Genomic DNA, 14,189 nt, shown 5'->3' on the forward strand with positions numbered 1-14,189 from the left:
TGTGTGTGTGTGTGTGTGTGTGTGTGTGTGTGTGTGTGTGTGTGTGTGGTACTGGAGCATGGCCTCAGCATTTATTTTACCACCGAGTTATAGCCCAAGCTTTTGCTTATTAGTGTTTTTGTTTGTGTGTTAAGACAGAGTTTCTTTGTGTTGCCCTGGTTGTCCTGGAACTTGCTCTGTAGACCAGGCTGGCCTTGAACTCAGAGATCCACCTGCCTCTGCCTTCTGAGTGCTGTGATTAAAGGCGTGCAAACACCACTGCCCAGGCCTTTTGTGTTTTTTATTTTAGAGCAAGGTCTTACTAAGTTGCCCAGGATTGCCTTAAATTCACTTTGTAGCCCAGGAAAATCTCACCCTTCCTTCTGCAGCCTCACAAGTAGCTGGGCTTACAGGCATGGGCCGCCACACCAGGCCTCTGGGGTGGGGGGGGGCGGTTGTTTTGTCTTGCTTTTAAGAGATAGTATTGATTAGCTCAAGCTAGGCTTGAACTTGTCCTGCCCCCCTGGCTGACCTCAGGTTCTCTCACGTCTCCAGCTTTTGCCTCCCTAATGCTGAGATTATAGGCAGGTGCAAACAAACAAGCTGCCTCTACCTTATTTTTTAAAGTCAGCATAAAGGGTTAACTCTAACCTAAAAGAGAAATAAAGGGAGGAATTGATTACCATGCAGTATCATATGCGTGGTGTGTAACCGGTTTGTCATGACCACCTGGAAGTCAGACGCTGAATCCTTTGCCCAGTAAATGGTCACTGAGAATGAGATGACCAGAAATGAGGTACAGGTGTGTGTTGCAGGTGACTCAACCTACCAGGAAAGGTGCTACTGAGGACTGATGTCATTCTCCAAAATGATGGACATTTCTTGGTAACGTCCCAAAGAATCTGAAGTAAGATATCCTTTCAATTTACATGTTAATGGCATTCCCAGCCAGAGCAACCTGCGGCAAAGCCACTCTGATGGTTGGTGTGGCCCCGTACAGCTGGGATCCCAGCACTTCCTAGGCTGTGGCGAGAGGATTTCTATTGGAGGCCAGCCTGGGATACATAGTGATACCCTGTCTCAACCAAACCAAACCAAGACAGCAGCAGCAGCAGCAGCAGCAGCAGCAGCAGCAGCAGCAGCAACAACCAACATACACATACACAGAACATGCAAAAGGGAGCGGGATCTATCTCGGTAGTCGCTTGCCTAGCATACTAAAGCCCTGGGTTAAATTACCAGCACCTCAAAACAAAATTAAAGCCAGCAGTGGTGGTGGTGGTGGCGGCAGCGGCGGCATACACCTTTAATCTCAGCACTCCGGAGGCAGAGGCAGGGACAAATGGGAACCTCTGAGAACTGGTAGCACCTACTATGGTATTGATAGCTGCCTTCCAGCCCTTCCCACTGGTGAGGAAGAGCCAAGGATCAGGAACTGGCTGCTTGGTCTCTAGGTCTAGTTTACAGTATCACAGTATTTGTATGACTTTACATAGGTTACAATTAATTCTGTATGTCTGGGTGTCTTCTCTGTCAAGAAGAGTCAAGGGATATTCATGCACGTGTTGAGGATATCGTGGTAAGTACTTGCTTAGCATGTGAGAAGCCCTGGGTTTCACTGCTACTATAGTACTGCTGCTGCTACTCCTACTACTGATGATGACGATGATAATGATAAAAAAACAAATATGCCCTGCCTACCCTGGGGTTGGAGCTTAACTATGCTTCCTTTCTAGACCCTCAGGCCAGTCCAGGACATCTGTGTGAGCCCCACAAGGTATACCCTACTCACAGATTCTCCCTCACTGTGATCTCTTTCTAACACTCAAACCTTCTAGGAAGAGAAGGAGAAAGGGGAGGGGAGAAAAGGAAGAAAGGGGAACAACACCTTTCTCTTGTCTGCTTCAGCAGCTTTTCCTTCCCCTTCAGGAGCTGATATCTGAAGTCCTCAGTCCTTCCCTGTCCCAGCCCAGTGTCCTTTTTTTTTTTTTTTCAGCCACACCTTCCTAAACTGACACCATTTCTTTGTGTGGTCAAGTTTTTTTCATCCCCTGTACAACTTTCCTTTTCAGTTGGCCCTGACCTCTGGCATTCTCCTCCCTCCCACCTCTCAGGGCTCCCAGTGTCTTTTCCTGAGTGTGCTTTCCGAGTCTTTCTCTGGCTCCTACTCAGGGCCTCATCCTCTGCCCACCTCAGATGTCACCCTCCTCCCCGGCATGCTCCTCCTCTGCTGTGCTCCATCCTATACAGGTCCCAAGGCCGTGTCCAGCCTTGAGCTGGCTATCCTACTGGTATCTCAGATACAAAGAGCATCTGAAACACAGCCCAGACCTCCACCTCTTCCTAGATCCTCTTCTTTCTGGGAAGGACACCATCATAGCCAGGGGCAGAAATCTGGGTGCCCTCCTCAATTCCTCCTCCCAGTTAATCATGAGTCCCGTCAGTCATCTTTCATAATGGCTCTGCACTAACACGGGTGGGGCTTCTTAATAGTCTTAACTAATTGTGTTGGTTGCTCAATCCTCATTAGTATTTAGGATCACATTTCCTAATTTACTATTGGGCTAGATTAAGATTTTTACTATTGGGCTGGATATAAGGTCTCTCTCTTGATTCTTTCTTACGCTGGGGATAAAAACCTAGGCTTCAAACATGCTGGACAATTTTCTGCCCCTGAGCCCACCCTGAATCCTATCCTTTAAATATTTTTTTCTGGTATTCTATACGTGTGTGTGTGTGTGTGTGTGTGTGTGTGTGTGTGTGTGTGCCTGATAAGGTGTCAAGTGCTTGGACTGGGCCAGGGCTAGGGCGAGGGCCTCTGATGCCATGGTCTTTGCATGTATAGCCCTGGTAGAACAAATAAGTACTGAGTGACTGTTTGATGAACATGTCAGTGAATGTCCAGGATGAACTGGAAAGGCCCCATTTTTTACAGCGAAAAGCACTGTAACAAGGAAATACATTATTGATTTTCTAGGGTTTGACACTGCACCCTCATTCCCGCCAGGATTTTATGTTTTTAAAACAGCCAGTTCCCTGTCATGCCTCCGCATTCACACTTGGCCTGTTTAGTATTCCGTGGTCTGCACATGCAAGATGCAGATAGGAATTTCTGCGTTGCTGTAGGTGCACCTGTGTAATGGGTGGTTTGTTTCCGTCCCCTATTGCCTCCCCCGACCTCCAGTGAGCTTATTTAAAGACTCTGCTATCTGGCTGTTAGTTAAAGTGAACACGCAGAGCTAGGCAGTGAACCCGAGGAGGGTACAGTTACTTTGGCATGTCTGTGGGGGGGGGGGTTTAGAATTTGGTGGGGAAGGGGGCACGGTAGAGCATGTTGAAAATGGGGCATCTGTTCTAGGAAGCCCAAGTGAGACCTCAAAAGGGAGAGACATGGCTCGGAGGCCTAAGTGTGAGTGAGACCAGCAAGTTTTTGAACCGTCGAAAGCTCTGGTTGTAGCCAGTACCCAGACTCACTTTTAGGAGCATGTGGGCGGAAGAGGTGTCAGAATACACTGATTACAGATGGGGATAGTCCCAAAAGTTTAACCCTGTCTTCTGGCGGGGTTAGAATACAGACCACGTATCCTGAGAAGAGAAAGGAGTGAAATGATGGAGAAGCAAGGCAAGGGAGGGAGAGAATGTAGAATGTGCTGTGAAGGACAAACACTAATGGCAGATGATAGACATCCCAGGGTGGAGTTCTTGTGCCGGGAGAGGCAGTCTCTTCCTCTTCCTTCTTCCTGGTTTGTCTGTCCTCCTCAGATTCCTCAGCCAGCCACTGAGTGTTTACTGGTATTTCTGAGTTCAAGTCTCTGTAGGGCCAGGTGGGCCATTTCCAAGGCATGGCTCATGCAGAAGAGCCAGTCAGTCTGCTCCGAGCCACTGAGTCACTGTTTCTCCATACCTGTTTTCCTCATCCTTCTCCCGTCAGTAGAAGCTGACTGGTCGTTCATGCAGATGACATAGAAGAACGTGACTGTGGCTATCACTCAGCCGTGTTGCACACAGTAGGGTATTAAAGGAGGACTGGGGCCCTCTCTTTAGGCTACCAAGACAAGACTTGAACCTGCTGTAAGGTAAGAGGCCTGTGAACCGTCAATATTGTGACCTCAATCAGCACAGTCTTGGGACCCTGGAGAAATAGGTGCCTTTCAGAGTTTGGGGAAAAGGATTGTGGTGGACCTTTTCCAGGGAGAGAATTCTATTTTTCTTTTCTTTTCTTTTTTTTTTTTTTTCCTTTGAGAGAGTACTGAAGGTCAGGTAGGTGAACAAAGATGAGAGACAGGGGCATTCCAGATGGAGTGAGGGCTGGCGTGGGGATTCTGAGCAGAGACCCTCCAAGAGGCCAGAGCCAGAGCGACAGCCAGTTATGGGAAGCCCTGGTAAAGCCTGGGTTGGTGCGTAAGAGACAGGGCCTACTGCTTTTTGCTTTGTTCAACAAAATCTTATTAAGTACTTGTATCATGCTAGGCATTTTAAAAAGTAGCTTCTGGAGCCAAAGAGATGGCTCAGTAGGTAAAGGAACTTGCTACCAAGCTGATGACCTGAGTTCAATCCCCGTGAGCCACACTGTGGGGAAGAGAACAGACTCCTATTTATCATATTTTAAACCATCTCGTCCTGTTTGGTGGTCAAAGTCTTGTGTGAATGCTATGTGAGCTCTGTTCCTTCCATCTTCACATTTTCTGGTCACTCCTCTGTGAACGCTGGTTCTGAGCACTGGCATCAGACACCGCCACCATCCCGGCAGCAGGATGGGATATGCCTGCTAGGCAGCAGCTGGGTCTAGACGTCTCCTAGACGCTCTATCCCAGTGCCCAGGGTACACTTACCATCTCTGTTCCCTGACCCCAGTATCCCAAATCTGCTCACTTTAAGTATGGACCCTGGAAAGTGCCCCTCTAGTGGAGGAACAGAGAGTCTGTAGCCATGCTACTTGTGTGGATGTCCTAGCCACGGCACCACGATTGGGAAAAGTTTCCTATAACCACTTTGGGTCTCATTTAAATAGAGGGGGCAACGATAGTCTCTAACTCGCAGGATCTTTGTAAGCACTAAGTGAGTTAGTACATGGCAAATCCTTGGATTTGTGCCCATCACATGTGCTATGTGAGTCAGCCGTCATTATTGCCATTTCATTGTTTTATGGGAGGGGAGGGGGATGCTGCTCTCTTCAACTTATTCTCATCCGCCTTCTGTCTTCAGGAAGTCCTTGTGATGCCTTCTTGTTTTCTGGTGCTGTCTCACCTTAACTGTTCCTAGAAAAAAAAATGTCTTTTCTGTCATTCTTGGGGCCACGAGGAGGTAGATGCGTGCCCCTGGCCTCCAGGCCCGGTGAGGTTTGGCGCCTCCCCTTGGTTGTTTTCTACCTGTGTGCATGTGTGTTGTTATCATCTGTACCAGCTACCCGGAGGTTAGCGTTGCATGCATCAGCTCACCCAGCAGCCTGGCCCCGGGCGTGCACGGCTTGTCACTCTGTCTAAGTCACCAATGCTGCTGTCCCATGGGCAGGACCAGGAGATGAGGAGTCCTCAGCTTCCTCAGCTGGCTTGAGGCTGCCCTAATGAATGTAATGGGTCCTCTGTTTCCTTTGTCAAAAGGAATGTTAATTATTTTCAACGGTCTAATTATGTGGCTAATGAGAGACTGACTGAGATAACATTGCCTTTAATTACTCTTGCCTAACTGCTGTTTGGCTAATTTGAGCATGTTGCAAGGCTGGGTGCTTGCTCAGTAGATGGAGCTGTCCAGCAAGAGGCTGAGGGAGGGGCCGGGATTGCTGAGCTCATGGCTCTTGATGAAGGTGCCTGAGGTGGCTGGAGTCTGCTCTGCCAAGTGTCTGGCAACCTTTCCTGTGTGCCGTCACCTAAAGGAAATGGTCCAGGTGGAGTCAGGTGGAGAGCAAACAGGAGCATTTACAGTTCCACAGGCGAACCATCCTTCTTCAGGCCATGTCCCTCACCCCAGTATACCTGCCCTTCAGGCTGCTTTTGGCCACAGTTCCTCATTCTTAGAGGACATGCACCCTTCCTGACTTCCAGGTTGGCAGATGGATACTGCAGGTCAAGGGCTGTCTAGAACATGGGAATGCAAAGATAGGGAGCCGTGGCCCAGAAAGCTTCCGAAAATAAATTTGCATTATACCCCTTCCATCTTGACCCAGGAGGAATGTCAGGCACCTGTGTTCTGACCTCTACCACTGGCACAGATTATCTTCCATGCTGTGACCTTCTTGTGGTTATGGTATAGTGTCTTTCAAGCCTTGCTTGGCAGACCCTTGGGAGGTGGCTCTCCTGGGCCTATAGGTGATCTTCAGTAGCTCATACGAGGTTATCTTCCATGAGGAACTGTTGTCAGCTGTTAAGTGGCCCATTGCTATATGCAAATCAAGTCCCCCAGACCCTCCCTCTTTTATCTATATTTTATAAGTGGTGTGTATGTGAGTGTGTGTATGGGGGTAGGTACTAATAGAGACCTAAGCCCTCCAATTTTTTAGCTGTGGATTTAAGCACATCTCTTAACCTCTTTGAGCTTCATTCTCCTAAATCGGTTAGAGGTCTCTGTGCCTCTCATAGACTTGTGTAGACTCAGATGAATTGGCCTATCGGACGGAAGTTGTCTAGAACAGAAGAAATCATTATTTTCAACGCTCAAAGGAATACCGGTAGTCTGAGCTATAGCCAGAGACCCAAAGGCTGACCTTATTCAATAGCCATGACCCTCTTCTGACCTCTTTCATAGAGGTCATTCTATGTACAGTAAGTAGATGGCTCCTTCCATGAAAGGCCAACCTTCCCTTCATTTCGAATGGCCACTTAGACCAGCTTCTGATTTGGTGAGAGAATGTGCAAACCTGTTTAGAAGGCCAAGATTCCTGGGAGCAAAGGAATGGAAGTCAATGTTAGTAGAGTAATGCTCTCCAATGGCATTTCCTTGAATATTCAACAGAAATATTCCATATCTGCTGTCCAATATGGCAGACAAGGGCCATATTTCATTTTGATTATTTGCAGTGTGGCTAGTTCATCTGAGAACTTACATTTTCAATTTCATTCTCTTTTACTTATTAATGCTTAAATAATCTTATGTTTGTAGTGGATATTCAATTAGACAGTATTTTTTTTTGGAATTTTTAGAAAAAAAATGAACTTGTGCTTGTTTGTGTTTTATCTCTGGTCCTCATGATACTGTTCCCAGGGGATGGGCAAGGTTTTGCTAGGTTGCTGGCAAAGGGAAGGTAGATTTTCCTCTCTACCAATCAATCAAGGTCCAGACAATGATCAGAAGGGAGATTTGGAATGGCCATCCTTCTCAACTTGACTTTCCATGTTTAAGGTCTGACCTCTCTCCTGTTCTTCATGTTTCCCTTTCTGTCGGCAAGGATCAGAATCATCGGTGTTGGAGCTGTGTAGGCAGACATGTGGATGTCATGATTGTCTTAGGATTGTTTTTTTTTTTTTTTATTGGCAGTGATAGAAAACCTATCATATTAGCCTGGATACAAAGGAATATTCAGTAGCCATTCATGGTGGCACACACCTTTAATCCCAGCACTCAGGAAGCTGAGGCAAGTGGATCTCTGAGTTCGAGGCCCAGCCTCGTCTACAGAGTATTCCAGGATGCAGAGAAATCGTGTCTCAAAACCCAAAAACCAAACCAAAAAAGAATATTCTCTTTTTTTGTTACTGATATATATATATATATATAATTATTATTATTTTTCCCCCCCAGGACAGGGTTTTTTTGTGTAGCCCTAGCTGTCCTGGAACTCACTCTGCACACCAGGCTGGCCTTGAACTCACAGAGATCTGGCTTCACCTGCGTCTGGAGTGCTGGGATTAAAGGCATGTGTCACCACCACCTGGCCATTTTTTCATTACAATAAAATATTAGGCTAGATATAGCATTGTGGAATGTGATAAAGCCCTACTGAAATTTTCTTGATCACAGGCAGACGGAAGAACGGTTAGACCATTAGTCACAGTATTTCATTTTGTCTTCACTTATTAACAAACCTGTTGTTAAACTGTAGCTGACCAGGAGCCAGTGGCTGCCTGCCTGCCTGCAAAGGTTATTTCTGGCTGGTGGATCTCTGCTTGGCAGGTAGGGGTTTTGCTTGGTGATGTTATGCTGCATGAACAGCATACAGAGTACCTTGCAACAGCGGGGTGGGAATTGTCCTTGGAGCGAGGGGCAAGAGCATTGTCTTAGTCACATTCATACAGTGCCTGGCCTACAGGGAACTCAGCTTGGCTGCTGCCTGTTTGGAAGTCTCTGAGGTGGCTTAGTTATGGAAGAGAAGCACCCGTGACACACTGCTGGGCCAATCCAGCCGCGTTGAAAAAGAGACACACAGAGAGAGACCTCTAGTCTTTTTTCATAGGGATCGTTATTGTTTCTGAAGACCTGGGGCATACTCTAAAACATAGAGAGTAATGGGGAGGGGAGAGAAGGGACCCAGACAAATTCCAGGTCACTCCTGTAAGGTCACTATTGCATCTCTTATGGCTGACAGGAGGTGGCTTGCTAGTGTCATGTGATGGGCCTTCAAGAGGTCCTTGGCTGTGACCTGATGGGATCCACATGGGGGGGATTATGGGTAAAAGAGAGGTAAGGAGACTTTACTGTAACACATGCCTGGCTCTGGGACAGCAGCCAGGAGGCAAATTAGAAAGCTCAGCAGCTGTCCAGCTTTTCAGGCAGCAAGCAGGAACTACCAGGTGCCAGTGAGCAGTGTGGGAGGGAAAGGAAAGAAGTTGTGGTGTGTATGTGTATGTGTGTGTGTGTGGGGGGGTGTTGTCAGGGATCACACTCCCAGGTGTACTGCTTGGGCAATCAGTGTTTTGCTAAGAGAGGGAGATTAGAAGTTGCTTGAATGAACTGGGTGAGGAGGAATAAGAGGGGACAGGAGGATAACAGGACAAGGAGTCCTAAGTGAAAGAGAAGATGGGGGTGAGACGAGGAGCAGGCAGGGACATTCAGAGTCCAGGCCCAGAGCAAGGGGCCATGTGGACCCTTGTCCAAGTGCAGTGGGGGTTGGGAGGGCAGCTGCCATCCCCAGGCATGTGCCTGTGCTTCCTGTTCACTTTGAGGGGATGATGGCATACTGCCTGTCGCTTGGGGTACTTGGATACCAATTGAGTTTGTAGCTTTGGGTGGTCACTGTGTGGTTTGGGAACCTGCCAAATCCATAGTGTTTAGGGCTGGCCTCACTATAGAATAAGCTAATGCAGTGGAATGGGCCTTTTTGGTTAGACTTGGGTTTTCACTAATGAAGTACTCAGGGTGGAGCCCTAGCTAGGCTCAGGAGGAGCCAATCACCAAAACACCTCATGATAAAAAGATTAGAGGGGTGGACCTTCTAACCCTAGCCATGAACCTCTCAGAGTATAAAGACTGTTGGCAATCCCGTCAGCATGTGCTGTGTGGCCGGTGACCGAGTGGGTCCTGGGACTGCAGCCCCCCCCCCCTGCTGTGCTCCATTGACCTCTTCCTCCAGCTGTCCCACCCAGTGAGGGTATGTGTTTCTGTGGGTTCTGTGAGACATCCTAGCAAGTGAATCAGGCAAAGACAGGCAGCCTGGAAATAATGCTTTGTGGCCAGTGGTCGGAAGTACGGGTGAAAACCTCTTTGTGACTGGCATCTGAGGCAGGGCAGTCATATGAGAGGGAGCCCTCAAATTTGGGGGATCCACTGGCTTTGTCTCAGGGTAGAATGTCAGAGTTAAACTGTTAGGACAAGCAATTGGTATCTGCTGAGAAACTGCTCTCTCTGTGTCTGTCTGTCTGTCTGTCTCTCCCTCCCTCACCTCTCTGTGTGAGGGTGTGTGTGTGTGTGTGTGTGTAGGGAACCCCCCTCCCACAGCTGGTTAGGGAAGTACTCTGTATTGATTGTGAGAGTATGTTCTGTTTGTTTTGGTGAACCATCAATTCTTTGTTAGTGGCCTTGTTGTTGTCACTGTTTTGTTGCTGTTGTTAGACAAGGTTTTATGTAGAACTTGATAAGGAGCTGAAGCTTGCCTTGAACTCCTGATCCTCCTGCCTCTGCTTCCTGAGTGCTGGGAGTACAGGCAAATGCCAAGCTTTTGATCTTTACCATTTTCTGAGAGATTTGGAAACCTCTGGCAGAAGGGGGCCTGCAGACAAAAAGTTGGTGTTACATACCATTTCTAGCTCCCTTCTTAGGTCCTCCCTTCTTAGGCCATGGAGGTGGAGTAGGTGAGAGGATTTGGATTCCAGTCAGAGAAGCAGACTGAATCCTGCAAGCCCAGCTTACCCTAAATAGTTGTAGAGGAGAGAAAATTATGCAAGGGGACTTTCCTGCCAGCAGCTGCTAGTTAAACCTCTTTGGGAAATGAATCCTCCTCCTGAGAACTGGCTGCCTGTGCACATTGTAGAAATAAGAAAATGGGTTTTGTTGTTCTCTGACCTGAACCCACCTGGACCTCTGCCTATATAGGAGCCTGCAGTGTCCCCCAAGGATGTGTGCCTGGGACACTCTGTTCCCAGCCTCACCCTCCCTGTATGCTTTCAGGCAGGTCTTCTCTACTGTCCAGACCCTTGCCACACACCCTCAGTCTGTGAGGATGCTGGGAGATGGAAAAAAGGAAAGGAATACCTCCTTTCCAGGAAGGTACCCAAGGTATTAGAGACAAACTCTGGGAATCGCTAGCTTTGGTTAACACCAAGCGTGGTGACCCATAATCCAGGGATTTAGCTGGATATTTCTCTCTTCTGTTTGTGCAGCCATCCAATAGATGACTTGTGGTCTCCAGGAGCTCATCTTGTGGGAAATAAACACAAGCGAGGTTATTTACAGACAGGATGACAGGTTTTGTGGGAACATAGTTAAAGTCTCATGGGACTGAGAACGGTAGGGTGGCCCCCGAGGCTGCCATGGTCTCTCAGAGCAGTGCAGGAGGAAGAGTCGGAGTAGGTAGGCTGCAGAGGAGGGCTGGAGGAGACAGCCCTGAGTGATAGCCCTGTTCCCTCCATCTTCAGGGAACTCCTCAGGAGTGCTAATGGAGAAACTGGATGAACGATCTGCAGTGTGTGTGCAGAGTAATGGGCTAAAGGGTAGGCTGAGATAGATCCCACTGAGCAGACATAGGCCTTGAGGATGAGGTTCAGAAGGGAAGCAGCTTGAAGGCACTGAGTACAGGGCTTCAAAGGAGTGAGATGCCCAAGGCCTGGGGTTTGGATCAGGTTCGTAGATTTGACCAAATATTTTAATGTTCTAAACCTTGGTAGCTGTCGCCACTGCTGCCTCCATGCTCCACAGGTGTCCTAAGAGAATCATCAGAGTTGACAAACTTGAGTAGGCCCAGCTCTGCCTTCACGATTGTTGCCTCGAGGGCTGCTGACACACTCATGTACCACACAGGCTTCTGACTCAGGCTGTGTGAATCCCAAAGGAGCCTTGCAGTTTCTGTCCCCTGGATCCTGCTCTTTTTGTTTGTTTGTTTGTTTGTTTGTTTGTTTGTTTGTTTTCAGGACAGGTTTTCTCTATGTAGCCTTGGCTGTCCTGGAACTCCGCACTGTAGACTAGGCTAGCCTTGAACTCAGGGATACGTCTGCCCTTGCCTCCCGAGTGCTGGAATTAAAGGTGTGTGCCGCTATCACCGGTCTTGGATCCTGCTAGAGTGTGAGGGGGATCTGGGGACAGCTGGTGAATTTGCAGGAAAAGGTGGGACTCCTGTGACCCTGGCCTCCCCTCCACCCCTGAGGAAAAGGCAGACCAAAAAGCAGGAGGTATCCAGCCAGAGGCTGGTTCCCAGAGAGAGCCGTTCTGACCACCCCACAGTGTTGTCCTCGCCTAGGACAGGACCTCAGCCCACAGCAGCTAGCCGTGGACCGCTGCAGTACCAGACGGAACAAGTAGGATGTGGTTTTAGTTTTCTGTTTCTGTTTTGACTTGTGTCGTTGCTGGGCTTGCCTAGGCCCCAGGAAAGAGGAAGTGCCCATGGGTGGGATTGAACTCTCCAGGCCACACGTCAAGGTAGCGCTCATGGTGCAGAGTATGGAATATGCTTCGTGAAGACTCTTCAAGGTGATGGGCTGGTGCCAAAGTGACCTTTGCCCCACTTCAGGCAGACTAGGAGATGGGAGGAAGACGAATAGGTGAGAGAGGGCCAAAGTTTCTGTTCATGGAGGAATTGGGGAGATACCAGCCAGGCTGAGCTCAGCAGCCCGCATGGGCACAGTCCAGACCTTCATTCTTCTCTGTGCAGAGGCCTGGGGTGGGGGTGGGGGGAATAAGCAATCTTGGCAGGGTGCATTTTCGGCCTCTACCCTCAAACTTTCTCTTGTCAGCTCTCAGCTGCCTTTCGAGTGGTTAGTTTAGGTAACAATGGGAGAGGGTTTGCCTGCACTCAGAGCCTCTGGGAGGGAGGAAGATGGTACCTGGGTATCAGTGCAGGCTGCTGCCTGTCTTCTTGTCTGGGAACCTTCGCGTCGTGTCAAGGGGCCTCTGAAGAAAGGTCTGGTACCTTCATTTTACTTCATTATTCACGGAATAAGTGGTCAAGTCCTGCCAGTCTTGCTAGCCAGGCCTGTAGTTCTGTCTACTGTGAGGCAGGACGATTTTGTGAATCTTACTCAAATTAGACAATTTTTAAAGATCTGGGGATAGAACTCAGTGTTCAAGCCCTTGCCTAGCATATGCCAAATTCCGGGTGCAATCCCCAGTGCTATAAAAAGAAAAAAAAAAATGTCTTGGGGATATTATTGGGAAGGATGTATGCGGCAAGAGGCCTTAAGATGTAAGATTTGTATCAGCTTAAGGCTAGTTGTCAACCTTACTCTTAGAGGACCTCTTGGTATTAATATGATAAGTATTACAGTAGTGGGTTGCAGGTAAGGTTTGGGGCTTTGTTGTGGTGCTTTGTTCGTTTGTTTGTTGGACATCGTCTGCCTATACACCCGTGGCTGACATCTAACTTGGGGAATTTCTTGCGCCTGAGTCTCCCGAGTGCTGGGATTAAAGGTGTACCCCACTAGGCTCAGCTGAGGCGTGGGTGGCAGGAGGAGATGCTTAGCATGCTTTTTGTTTTCTTCTGTTTACTTGTGTGGTGTACTTACTTCTCTAAATCAGTGGTCCTCAACCTGTGGGTCACAACCCGGAAAAACACCATCAGAAAACACAGATGTTTATGTTATGATTCCTAACAGAGGCAGAATTAGTTATGAAGTAGCGATAAAATAATCTTATGGTTGGGGGGGGGTCACCACATGAGGGACTGTGTTAAAGGGTCGCAGCATTAGGAAGGCTGAGAACCACTGCTCTAAGTGCTAAAACGAATATCTTATGCTGACTGCCTGCCTAACATGAGGCTGACTACCGTTGCAAACAGATGTCTCCACAACACAGCAAGGCACACTCCGAAGCCGAGAATGGAGCTGGAGTCTAAAATTTTGTCTCCTTTTAGCTTTCAGAGTATGTATTCATTCGTGTGTGGTACAAGAGGCTTCTAAGTTTTAACTAACCTCTCAGGATGATCACCTGAAGTCCCTCCCGGCCTCTGCTGTCTGGATCAACCTGCCCTGAGCTGCGAGGGTGGCAAGAGACGAGATGACAGGGACCTTGGTGGCCTGTTGCTGAGTACTTGGCCTTGGATCTACTGTTTGGTTGACCTGGTGGCTCAGAACTGGGGTTGGGTTAAGCTGATGATGGCCTCCTCTTTTATTCTCAGAGACACATGAAAGCCGCCCTCCAACCAGCCAAGAATTAGCTGAGCCCTGGCGTGAATGTTTGTCCCCGTTGGTGAGAATGGCATCAAGGTCCAGTCTGCTAGCAAGACAAGGTTAAACCGGGACACAGCTGCACGGCGATCCTGATGTCTGTTCCCGGCCACACAGTCAAGGCTGTGAAAAGTGAGTATGGCCCAGACATGTAGGGGATCACTGACCCTGTCTGCCCTCCCGCTTGGCACCTCATCAGCGTGGATAGAGGTCTAAGGGTTCAAGCTCTCAGCCTGCTTCCTGTCCAACCGCTTGTCACAAGGCAAGCGGTTCTAGAATGGAAGGGGAGTGTAGAGCAGTTTCAGGGTCTGTGAGCGTTGGGGCTATTTAATGGCTTCTAAAACTGGGCCAGAGCCAGATTGGCTGACCAGGATAAAACTAGACCCTGGGAGAGGGTGTCTTCCCATGTTCTTTCTCCTCAAGAGGCTCCTGGATGCTTTCCATCCAAGCAGTGGGAGCTATTCCTTGCCT

The 14,189-nt window shown here is 48.5% G+C and overlaps 1 protein-coding gene across 6 annotated transcripts in view; it reads left to right on the forward strand.

Moving 5' to 3' along the window:
• Tmem229b (transmembrane protein 229B) overlaps nt 1-14,189 on the forward strand; it is a 50,096-nt gene that overhangs the window by 20,958 nt on the left and 14,949 nt on the right. For 5 of the 6 annotated variants that reach the window (XM_055595480.1, XM_055595482.1, XM_055595478.1 and 2 more), the window contains one exon: nt 13,670-13,850. The gene's annotated coding sequence lies outside the window, so the exon portion shown is untranslated. Of the gene's footprint in view, nt 1-12,044; nt 12,099-13,669; nt 13,851-14,189 lie in introns of those variants that run through there. The other variant, XM_055595481.1, reaches the window with a different exon arrangement.

The sequence above is a fragment of the Psammomys obesus genome, unplaced genomic scaffold (assembly GCF_907164565.1).
Source record: "Psammomys obesus unplaced genomic scaffold, mPsaObe1.curated_primary_1811, whole genome shotgun sequence".
NCBI classification, from domain to species: domain Eukaryota; kingdom Metazoa; phylum Chordata; class Mammalia; order Rodentia; family Muridae; genus Psammomys; species Psammomys obesus.